Raw genomic sequence first — 12,291 nt, forward strand, 5'->3', positions numbered from 1 at the left:
GTAAATTCAACGCATCCTATCTTTTCAGTGTTTAATAACAACAAAAAGGCCAATAAAGGCTGGGAAAAACGTTTGAAAAATGAGTGATGTGCCTCCTAGCCTCAACAAAATCTGCCCAAGCCAGCATTTCATTAAAGGTAACTCATGCGCACTGCCAACATGCATGTCAGGTCAAGTCATGTTTATATGTATAGCCCTTAATCACAAGGAGTCTCAAAGGGCTGCAAACTACAGACAATTAATACACCATCCCCTGATCCTAAAAATACCTGAGTAGAGGCTTTCTTTTGCCAACAAAGTTGGACCTCTCCTCACGCTGAACCTGCTCTTTGGCGCTCTCTAGCGGTTCCCTAGTGCTTTTGTAGTCTGTATAATGTGCAGTGTTGGGCATGTTACTTTAAAAAAAGTAACGAGTTATTGTCAGTGACGGAATGCCCCGCCCCCCCCTTTTATTAAGAGTTTTCTGCCAAAAGCTGGCGTTTCTGTTTTTTTTTTAGATTTGTTAATATTTTGATATATGTTCACAATAGCTTTTTCAAAATTATTATTTTTTTGTTTCTGCACCGAAAAAAATCAATACATAATTTAAGTGTCACAGACCAGAAACAGACACAGGACCCAATAGCGCTCGTTTGCTCAGTTTTTATTAATAAAGTGGGAGAGTAGGGCTTGCTTCCATGATCCGACGGTTGACGGACAAGGGTAGCAGGTGGCAGGAGACGCGGAAGTGCCAATTCCGTGTCGAGCGAGGATGGTCGAAGATTGGCAGGAAACATAAGTCGTTAGCTGGGACGGGAGAGCAAGGGCGGTGTCAAGTTCGGACACAAGGTCGGCAACCGGTGTCAGGCAGGTAGCGGGGCAAAACAGGTCGGATAACAGGGAGGCAGAGCGGGGCAGAGTCAGGTCCGGAAACAGGTTGGCCACGGGGATCAGGCAGAGAAAAAACAGGGCAGGAAAAGTGTCTGAAAGTGAGAGGTTGCCTATCTGGGAGCAACGGTTCGCACAACGATCTGACAGGGATTTCTTGAAAGCCGGGGGTTTAAAAAGAGTCCATTAGCCAATCAGCTCTCAGGGCTGCTGGCGCTCTCAGCTGCTCTGAATCGGCAATCATGACATTAAATTGGCATTTTGTTGTTTCATGCAGGGATTCGAGTTGCTTGACTTTAAAGTTGCTCAGTATAAAAAACATTCATACTTTATTGATTTCTTTAATTCAATTACTCGAGTAAAAATATGACTTTTACGTGGGTAGAGTAACTATGTCGTTTTACTTCTTCTAAACTGGACTGTAACATTGTCCGTTTCTGCAATTAAAAATCTTGACAAAGGTCATTTTGGGCAACATGCTCATGGAAACTACTGTATTGCTCAACATGACCTACCAGCTAAGGGTTGCCCATTTTTGCGTGAAACAATTCAAAAGGTCAACCAAAAACCAAAGCACAAGATGTCATCTCAAAACGCTTAACATTTCTCCCGTGACATAATATACATAACTCAGTCAGTCTTTGCAATTAGAGTACAAATGAGGAGGCGGGTGCCTCTCATATAGGGTAGGACTTCACTAGAACGGGCCCCTGGAGGCTTATATGACACACGAAAGAGTCGTACCGTCTCCATGCGGAACTATGCAGCAAAAGTCAACAAATCTCAACAAGCACCTTTTGACCCAAGCCTTGCATCCCCCGAGTAATGAACTCTGGTAAATGGTGGCAAAGGGAACAAGGGAGGAGAGCTTCCTGCGTCCTTTATAGAGAATACGTAGGCTCATGAGGCAACTTTGAATGTAACAAGAAGGCTGCGTGAGGCTATAAAAGGGGGCGAAGAAATTACAGTAAACCATTGACTATTTGTATCACTGAGAACTTCACATTCTTTCATCACAGCTTGTTACCAAATACAGTAAGACCCCGGGATACAACGTCCTCACCTTACAAGGTTTTTACTCTGTGGTGTGGAATAAGAGGTAGGGTTCCAATACCTTAACAAGGTCATATTCAAGGACTTTGGAAAGCAATTTATTCAGTGACATCAAAAGGGAGAAATCCAGAGTACTTCAAGTATTTTGCAGAGCCACAACTATATCTGTGATTTACAAATGTTTTAATCTTATGATTTGTAGATCTTGAGTATATCGTGATTATCTTACTTTTTGAGACAAATCCCTCCCAATAGAGGTGTTAGGGTAAATTGAGTAATATGTAGCTTGCATTTTCAGTTGCAGGAAGTTCTTTTTATTAAAAATTTTCCACCGGTAAACGCCACCATAATTTTTTTGCGTGATAAGTGTCCATGATTACAAATCCTAAAGATATTTTTTCAGCCATTGTTTACATCATTTTCCCCACTAAGAAAATATTTGGGGTTTCCAAAAACTGATAAAATTCAAACTTACTAACCTCTCTAAGATGTCTGTCTGCTTTTGGTCGACGTCATTTAAAATACTGGACTGCTATTGGTTTGCAACAGGACATTATAAAAACGCTGATATGCTTTTGCCTGAACAACATCCCACCATGTCTGCCACTCCATTCAATTCAGAATGTCGAGTGTTTCGTAAAGCCATTGTGAGTCAATTATAAAAAACTGTGTTTTTTGTATTATATTAATTCTAGGCATGAAAATGGACTACGCATTAAGAGGTAAGAAGGGTTTAGAGAAAATACAGAATTTATTTGTTTATAATCTGGACCCCTGATTTTTGTTTAAAAATTGGTTTAACATTTTGTTAGAATTTTTCGCTGCTCAAACCAAGCATTGAAAGTGACCACCTTTGTTTAATACATGTAACTGTGATTCAAATCATTTAGTGACAACTATGAACATAATTCCAACATAGAATTTAAAATACGTCCTCCGACTTGTTTCCCTGGTGCTTTTTTACATTTATTGATATCCTTCAGTATGACTCTCTGTCTTTTCCATTCTCTAACATTTGTCTCTGGTACCATGAATAAAAAGTGTGCTAATGAGATGAAATCGAGTGCGCGTTGCACACGAAATACAGTACTCCTGATCTTAATTCCACTTAATTCCATTTAAAACCACCTCAAACGATTCGCTCTGGGGAATCTCACAATACCCCCTTCTCGACCTCAAAACATTTTATCCTCGATCTATACAATTCACGTTGGTCACCTTTTTTTGACTTCAAATTGATGAATTTCTTCTAAAGGTGAGATATTTTGATGTGTTTAGCTGTGGGTACCAAAACTTTCAGTGATGCTAAAGGTAGGAGCAAACAAATAATAACCATGGGAACAAAGCTTTCCATCATCATCAAGCATACAAATGGATGCTCTTGGTAAGTTGCATTGTTTTAACAAACCTCGGTCAGGACTATTATTAAAAAAGGAGGCGATTAAAGCAAGGAAATCTTCCATGGGCATGAAAACCCTCACAAGAGGAAGTCTCAAAAACAGTTGAAATTTGAATTTAAAGCCATCTCCTCCGTCACCTCTGCGTTCACCCGCTACTCTACTTGACCAGCTAGAGTCAAGTCACACCAAAGGTGGTTAAAATATAATCACTCTTTTACATGTATATTTAATTATAATGTTATTTAATCATGTACACATTCATTATATATATTTAGCAGTTACCTTATAATATTTTGTTATTTCAATGTTTTTATATGGCCTACTGGAGGTTTGGAAATTATTAGCTAATTACCATAGTTTTCTATCCTCCCTTATATGGCAATTTCCCCTCATAATGCATTAATGTTGTACAAAGGGGTTTACTGTATTGGGGAAATGTACCAAAACTGCCAAATACAAGTCATATGTGGGGTTTTGGGGTTTTTAAGGGTTATTGTTCTATCTTCGTTATTCATTATCCATTATCGGTCAGTTCATAATACGCTACAAAGCCTAGGAGCCGGGACACTTACTCTCAGCCAAAAGGCCAAGCTAAGGTCCTAGCCCTAAAGCCTTGCTGCGATCATTGCGAATGCACCGTTCCCGGAGGTACTGCAATACCGGGCCGATGCGTGGAGTGGACAGAGCAAGCTCTTATTCCATCTCCGGATTGCAAAAATCAAAGATCATGGCTATCGAAGTGATCGAAATACAGTCCATAAACCAGCTACGATCGCGGCAGTCATATGTGTGTTTTTATTACTACTGGGCGCAAATAAACTAATCACTGGGTGATTGAACAGACTTCATTAGGTAGTACTGTGCAATCAAGTGAACTGGAGGAAGTTGCCTTTGAAGCTGTGTTATTCGAACCATATGTTGCGGAGGTTTAAAACAACTCTGTGTTATCTTTGCGTTGCGTCTGCTATTTTCTTAGGTGTGCAGAGATGACCGTTAGTCGACTGCCCTCAATGATCATGAGCACCTCCTTGAAAATTGCTTTTGGGTTTGAATCAAAGGGATACTGTTTAGTGTTTGACCACTAGATGTCACCGTATTGTGTAATGCACCTGGTAAAGAGTGCTGCAAAGGAAGATTACACACTACACTATGAACAAACCACACCATTTTTCTCTGCATTTTTTTTGCTCAGCCTTTCACACGGTTGGTGTTTTTAGGGGGTAACCTTAGCAGCAAGATGGTGGAAAATAATGTCAGCTCCCTTCAGGTAGGCCTCGTGTTACAAATTTCAACTTCAAATGCAACTTTATTTTAAAAAAGGCCATACCTAGGCACAACATACGCACGGAGGAATTGATTTCCTCTTCCCTGCGTGCAAACGTGCATTGAATAAGGCACAATATAAATAAGAAATAGCAGCAAGGTCAGAAAAATAAAAACAAGTATGCATGTAAAATATAAAAACATAAAGTTTTGAAGAAAAAATGTGCAAAGTATAGCCAGAATCTAAATAGAGCAGTGTTGCATTCATCTGGCAGAAAGCAGACGGGTGGGTGGGATAGTTTAGGGAGAGTTCAGAGTCCTCACAGCCTGATGGAAGAAGCTGTCCTTGAGTCTGCTGGTTCTGAGACTTAATTGGAATGGCAATAAATCATAGACGGTCTTTTTTCCCTTACGGCAACAGGTTATTTAAAATAAGTACAAATTTCTTAAAGAGTATTCAAAGAAAATGCATGTTTATTTGACAGTTTATGCATTTCCAATAATTCAAATCAATATTCTTGGCTATGTTTTGAAGCTAAAAAAAGGGGGTGTGAGGCACAGTTTTGACAGGCCTGAAATGTACCCATGCTTAAAATGTAACTAGTTTTACTTAATGCTTTTTTGTTTATGTAAGAAAAAACAAGCCTTATTACAAATGAGCAAAAACACTATATTCCAACATTTCTTCCTTTTTTTACCCCAATATTGTGCTTTCGAAACAGGCCATTTGCATATCTGGCTATTTTATTATTTGTATTTGTTTTTCATGGGAAATCAAACTTACACCATGATCACATCTACTGCTCGGAGTAGAAACCAAAGCAGGAAGCGAATCTACTTTACTCATAGGACATACTTTAAAACGTTTTAACTACCACAAAGCATCAGTAGAAAAATATAAAAACATGCTAATTGTATAATAATGTTGCATTTCATTACATTTGTTTCCTTCATTGCCCCTTCTTGTAAATCGATAATGATAGACGCAGGGTAGTGCTAAAGCTCTCGCCCTTTGCCCTTTAAAGAAACAGTGTGTAAAGTTCGACCAATGTTTTACGTCATTCGAAAAGCACAACAAAGTATAAAAACTACAGAGACTGGGGTGTCAAATAAACCATTTTTTCCGCTTTTTTTGGTACAAGATAGTAGATCATGTCAGTTCCCTCTCGATGATGCTTATTGTATTTAGAGTAAACACAGATTATTTGAAAAAAAATGTACGTTTGTATGAAAGTTAACATATTGTGCTTATTATTTAAATCCATTTTTTCATTTAAGGAATTCAGTTTTTTACTTTTTGGATGTGCTAAATATTACACTGCGTCCATTTAAGATAGTTAACTCCTCTATTTGATTATTTTATTTATTTTTTCACTGATGCTAATTTTCCTTACTTTTGTTCTTTTGGATAGACATCGATCAGGATTTCACACATGGCCCCCCCAAAATGTTTTTTTTTTTTTTAATTTTTAAAATAAATTCTATATAGATATCTAGGGGTGTCAATGGAATAAGGATCCACATGCGTAACGTTAACCACAAGTTTATTGAGATAAAGAGGAAAGGCACCTCCCGCAATCCGGTGCTCGCTGGACGGGGGAAGCAAGCCGCTCACAGAATTGGAACGTGTTCCAAATGCGGAAGTGGATCTTCCGGAGCAGGAGATCGTAGTGTCGTAGACGGAAAAACAGGTCGTTAGCCGGAACGGGAGATCAAAACGTGATCGAGGTCAAGAAACAGGTCGTAGCCGGAGACAAACGGGGAAATCAGGAACGGACGGGTGGAACACGGGTGAAAAAAGCGGGACTGACGGGAGTCAGATTCAAAATGCTTGCCTTATAGAAACAGAGGTTCGCTGACGGACTGACAAGTAGGACGAGGAACCAATCAGGAAGCCAGCAGCGGCTGGCGCCAAACGAGCGGGCACAGGTGAAATTAATCAGTCATCATGACAAGGGGTAAGACAATAAAATATTTGTTATGCCCCAGGTTATATATTGGCTCTTGCTCCGCCAATCAAATGATAAATTAGATGTAGGTTCATTCAAAGGTTCAACAGGCTGGAATCTCACAGCACGTTACTGTTTTTTATCAACTCTCAAGCAGAAAATGGATTAAATTGTGCTTCACACTAAATCATGTGATAATCGCGTGAAAAAACGCACATCCAATCTATACATGTGTACTCCCAGGCTGCAAAGAGTTAACAACATACCTTACACGAGGTAGCCAAACTATGTGAGGTCCAGCAGGGCTGTAAAGAAACTCTGACACATTGAACTCCACCCTCTTTCCTTTTCCTGTTTAGAGACCTCTGGATAATCTATTTTGTCGTCACACAATGCTCAGCTCAGGATGTTCCCAATACAGGTGACGTTTAGCCCAGATAAACACGCGCCACACATGTGCGAAAAGGAAAAATTCAGTCTTATGCACACCACTTTAGTCCGTCCACCTCACATATAAATCATGACTGATTTTTGAGAAGTTGGGTGATGCCTAACATGAGTGTGGGACTCGTTTTCAGGCGAAAATACAAAGTACAGTTTAATGTACTTGCAAAATCATGGGCTTTTTTATTTGAAGTAAGAAAACCACAACCTCTATCAATTTTATATATTAAAACAAGTGTAATAATTATACTTTCAAATAGGAATGAACTCGTAGAGTTCTGCTCCTTTCCAAAAAGATTTGTTTTAAATAAGACACTTTAAATCAAACTTTTTTTTCTATGCTACACGTTACATATTGCATTGTTGCCATGCCGATCTAATAATAAATTGTCAGAACCTGAACAGACGGTGGACCCAGACGCGTAACGGAATTGGGCAGTCATGCGCGTGAACACAAACGCCAGTGATTTGGCGATTGCTGGGCGGAAGAAGTGAGACAGAGAAGTCAAGCGCGGGAAAACAGGAAGCCAGAGGCAGACGAGATCGAAACCGGACAGGACAAACGGGATCGATACCAGATAAAGGATACACGAGCAGATACCGGACAGGACGGAACAGATGAGATCGATACCTGGTACCGGATACACGAGCAAGATACCGGACAGGACGGGACAGACGGGTTCGATACCGGATACTGGATATACGGGCAGGATACCAGACAGAGTCAAAATACAAGTCTTGCCAGTGCAGAGGTTTGTTGACGAACTAACAAGGAGTGAATGAGAGCACTGAGTTTAAATACGAGGGAAGTCAATCAGGCAACGAGCAGCATCAGGCGCCAAATGGGCGGGCCCAAGTGAGGGCATGGGCAACCGTGACATAAATGAGATACAGATTAATTAATTTGACACGAAACTTCAGCACACGTCACTGCGCGTATTTATCGGGTTCTTCCATCTAGGCTTCTTCTTCGAATCTCCAAAAGGCTGGCTATCCTTTAAATGACGAAACTGGTGCCATCTGCTGATAATTCAGCTCTTTGCAATCCGTTCTTTGTTTATTTTTTTCCGAGACTTCCATGAGGTCTATGTTTTTTACTTAAAGGTGGGGTGTGTCGTTTGAGGTGTCCTAAAAAGTTGAAAGAAGAATATTTTCTCTCTATGTGTTAACAATGCCCCACTGAGTTCAAGGACCCTTTCCAAGTTTTTTTCACAGTGCCTATTTGCTTTTATCTTACTCTTAGTAAAGCTGTCCGGGTGGATACATTAGGTAGGAGGAATGAGGGAAGGTAGTCTGTGGAGTTTTCTGTTAATATTTGTTAGTATAGCATGAAATATTAAAAAAAAATTGTTTGAAGTACAGTCCAAACGCCAACCCATACTCCAGGAAAAAAAAAAAGAGTTAATTTGGGCACGTCAAAGAAATGCACGTACTAGAACGCACAACCTGAGGAGCTTGACAGAGGCCTCAATGATGAAATAGCAGCTGCGAGTAAAAACATTGAAAATTCCTTACAGTTCCTTCAAATTAAAACAACGAATACATGAAACAAAACAAGTTTATTTGTGTGTGGCACTGAACGGTTGTTTAAAAGGAAAAGATCAAACTCAGTTTGTGGCAGAAGAGCAGTTAAAGGTCACAAGGCTAAAACCCATCATTAAGTTGTGCAGGAAATAACCGACTCAGGTAATCAACAAGCACAATAACACATGCCCAGTCGTTTATAACACTAAAACTGTCATCAGAATGTGGAAAATATTGGAATCACCTTGAACAAAGCCTCACGAAGCCTCCCGTCCACATCAGACAGACGACTGGGAACGCCATACGTTATAAATCAATATTATCGATTATGAGTTGGTTACTTGGATCGGATCGATACAATTGTCCTGGGATTAATACTGTCCTCCTATAATAACTATTGCGGTTGAATTTAATTCGGATAACCTTTATTGTCATCGATATCCCCGTTGTGAAACTTTGTACGCAACGAGATTAGACATGGCACTCCTGGGTGAATATGTACCGGTAATAAAGACCTTGGTGATAAAAAAAAGATACAGGACTGTTAAGATAAAAAGGCAAAATATTTACACAGTAGTGCCCAAGTTATAATATTAGTGCAATGAAAGAATAGTGACCAGCAAAACCAAAATGACTGAGTACATTACCGTATATACTTCCTTATATGCCTACATCGTACCTTCATAAAACTGCTTAAAAATAGCCACATACCAAAATAAATTTAAAAAAATAATTAAGTATTTACTAAACACTGATGATAATTAAATTTGTAGTTACTAAAAATTAATATTATGGTCAATCTACAATACTATTTCACTAGAGTTTTTTTACGTAAATTTTTATTTATTCCTTTAACACAGGAGTGGGCAACACTTTGGAGTCGCGGGCTGCATTGGGTTAGAAAACTTATCCGAAGGACCTGTGGTAAGCGCGTGTGCGGCACAGTTCTGTGGTCATGAGATCGAACCTTCCTGTGTGGAGTTTGCATGTTCTCCCTGGGTTTGTGTGGGTTTCCCCTGGGTACCTTGGTTTCCTCCCACATTCCAAAAACATCCCAATTAAGGTGAATTGGCCGGTCCAAATTGTCCCTAGGTGTGAATGAGAGAGTGAGTTGTCTGTCCCCTGTGTGCCCTGCGACTGGCTGTTCACCAGTTGAGGGTGTCCCCTGCCCACTGCCCGAAGATAGCTGGGATGGGCTCCAGCACCCCTGCGACCCTACTGAGGATAAGCGGTGCAGATAATGGAAGGATGGATGGATGTTTACACTATTTGTACTTCATTTTTAAGATATTGTGCAATGGATGGGATTATAGTGGTCATGTTGACTTTGTTATATTTGTATTTTCATACCATTGCTGCTTTATTTTGGCTTGACCATTGAGTTGTAAAATAAATATTATTTTTAGTAGTTAGGCGGTATGATAGCTGAGTAGTTAGCACGTCCATGCCACAGTACTGAGGTCATGGGTTGAAATCCAGCTACCAGCCTTCCTATGCGGAGTTTGCATGTTCTCCCCGTGCTTGCTGGAGTTTCCTCCCACATTCCAATTAAGGTAAATTGGCTGGTCCAAATTGCCCTTAGGTGTGAATGAGCGCCTGAATGATTAGTTGTCTGTCTCGGTGTGCCCTGCAACTGGCTGGTAACCAGTTCAGGGTATCCCCTGCCCACTGCCCGAAGATAGCTCCAGCACCCCCGTGACCTTATTGAAGACAAGCTGCGCAGATAATGGATTGATGGATTTTTGGAGTTATTATTTATCATAATTATTTTTTTAATCATAATTAATAACCAATTCAAGGGGGGAAAGTTTCAGTTAACTATGGATCTTGATATTTCCTAGCAAAAAGTATCTGTATCGGATCATTATCGATTGATACTACCCTGTATTGACTTGGATCGGATCCACACCAAAAAACCCGGGATCGCCCAACCCTACCTTCCGCAACCACATGCAGCTTTTTGGCTTCCCGCCGCACGCCACAATGGTCTCTTCCCCTGATTGTTACCGCGGACGTTGTGTATCACGACACTATTTGGCCAGGCGTTAACATTCGCCGCGTTCCCCGGCTTTATCGCAGGCAGACATCTTCTCCTGGATCCCGGCGCGTGAAACAATCACGTGCCAGAGGTGGCCCACTTTCATATTACCCGACACAAGTTCACATCAAAAAGTGATTTGTAATAGTTGGAATACGAAAAGTCGAATCATTGGGAAATGCTTTGTTGTTGTGTTTTTTTTTCAAGTTCAAATGAACACAGTAAGCTTTCATTTTATGAGTCCAGTTGCTTTTTTGAGATAACAAATTATAGTGCCTTGAAAAAATATTGGTCCTTGAGAACTTTTTGGCATAGTGCTAAAAAGAGCTCAAAAATGAAAACATTTTCAAAGAATGGTCTGTATTTATATAGCGCTTTTCAAGTCAATGAAGACCAATGTGCTCCACACTAACCCATTGACACACACTCACATACCGATAGCAGCATCAGCTAGACAAGGCAACTACCTGCTTATCTGGAGGCATTAGGGATTCAATGTCTTGCCCAAGGACACTTTGACATATAACTCAGAGGAGGCGGGTATCAAACATGCGTCCTCTTGATCCCAAGACAAGCGCTTTCCCTCCTGAGTTACTGCTGCCCCAAAGAATCAGCAACATGAGACACAATCGTGAAAAGAAACCAAATTAATTAGAAAAATTATATTATTCTAATTTTAAAACAAGGAAAAACTGGTGTTGAAAAATAATTGACCCTACTTTGAGTTAATATTTTGTACAACCTTCTTTTGCAGTGATCACAACCACAGGTCTTTTTGTGTATGTTTCTCTGTGTACAACTTGAAACAGAAATATTTGCCCATTCTTCCTCACAAAACAGCTTAAGGTTAGTTTTGTAGACTTTGCTTTAGGTTTAGGGCTGTTGTCCATTTGAAATGTGGACCACCGTCCCATTCTCAGGTCTCTTGCAAACTCCAAAGGAATTGCTGCCAGGATCGCCCTGCATTTGGTTCCGGCCATCTTCGCGTCAACTCTTACGATTCTCCCAAACCCTGCTGATAAAAAAGCAACTCTAGAGCATGATGCTGCCACCACCATGCTTGACAGTGGGGGGGTGCTATCAGGGTGATGTGCAGTTACACTCTATCGCCAAACGTTACGCTTTGCATTCTACCCCAAAAGTAGAAGCACCTTGCTCTATATGTTATTTTTGACTTTTTTGACTTATGCAAACGCCAAACAGACCTTTTTATAAGTGTTCTTTCAGAAAAGGCTTTCTTCTTTCCACTCTTCCATAAAGGGCAGATTTATGCACTAATACTTTCGCTCGGCACTGTAAACTGATCAACCAGATCCACCAATTCATCGTACAAGCATGACACGACCACAACAACAGCAGTTGATTAAAGGCCAGCCAACTGCAAAAACAGACGTTGTTGCTTTGTTATCAGGTGGAGCAGGAAATCAGTACCACGAATGGCTTCTCCTTCTGACACGGATCCCCTTCCAAAAACATCCGCGGTCAAGACCAACCCGCCTACCCGTTCCAACTCGCGCCAACACATCTTGAAATATCTTCTCGAGCGCATGTGAATCAAAGGCACCGATTCGATACATCCTGTCGGCGTTTATCGTCTCCAGGGCTTTCCTTCCTCTGACTGATGAGGGAGGTTCTCTGTATGGATTGCGAAGGGTGTTTAGCGCTCGTTAGCTCGGTAGTTCAGTTTTGCTTTCTTGAATGGTCGAACGTGGGCCCCTGAAGTGTCATAACCACAGCTACATTTTTACACAAA

At 40.5% G+C, this 12,291-nt stretch overlaps 1 protein-coding gene and 1 pseudogene across 2 annotated transcripts in view; both read right to left on the reverse strand.

Moving 5' to 3' along the window:
• The window catches only part of col4a2 (collagen, type IV, alpha 2), a 94,383-nt gene that overhangs the window by 67,689 nt on the left and 14,403 nt on the right, over nucleotides 1–12,291 (reverse strand). The gene's annotated exons all lie outside the window — the stretch shown is intronic.
• LOC148353105 (U2 spliceosomal RNA) lies at nucleotides 3,947–4,064 on the reverse strand (annotated as a pseudogene).

The sequence above is a fragment of the Urocampus carinirostris genome, chromosome 14, assembly GCF_059441175.1.
Source record: "Urocampus carinirostris isolate Australia breed hairy pipefish chromosome 14, RoL_Ucar_1.0, whole genome shotgun sequence".
Taxonomy (NCBI): Eukaryota; Metazoa; Chordata; class Actinopteri; order Syngnathiformes; family Syngnathidae; genus Urocampus; species Urocampus carinirostris.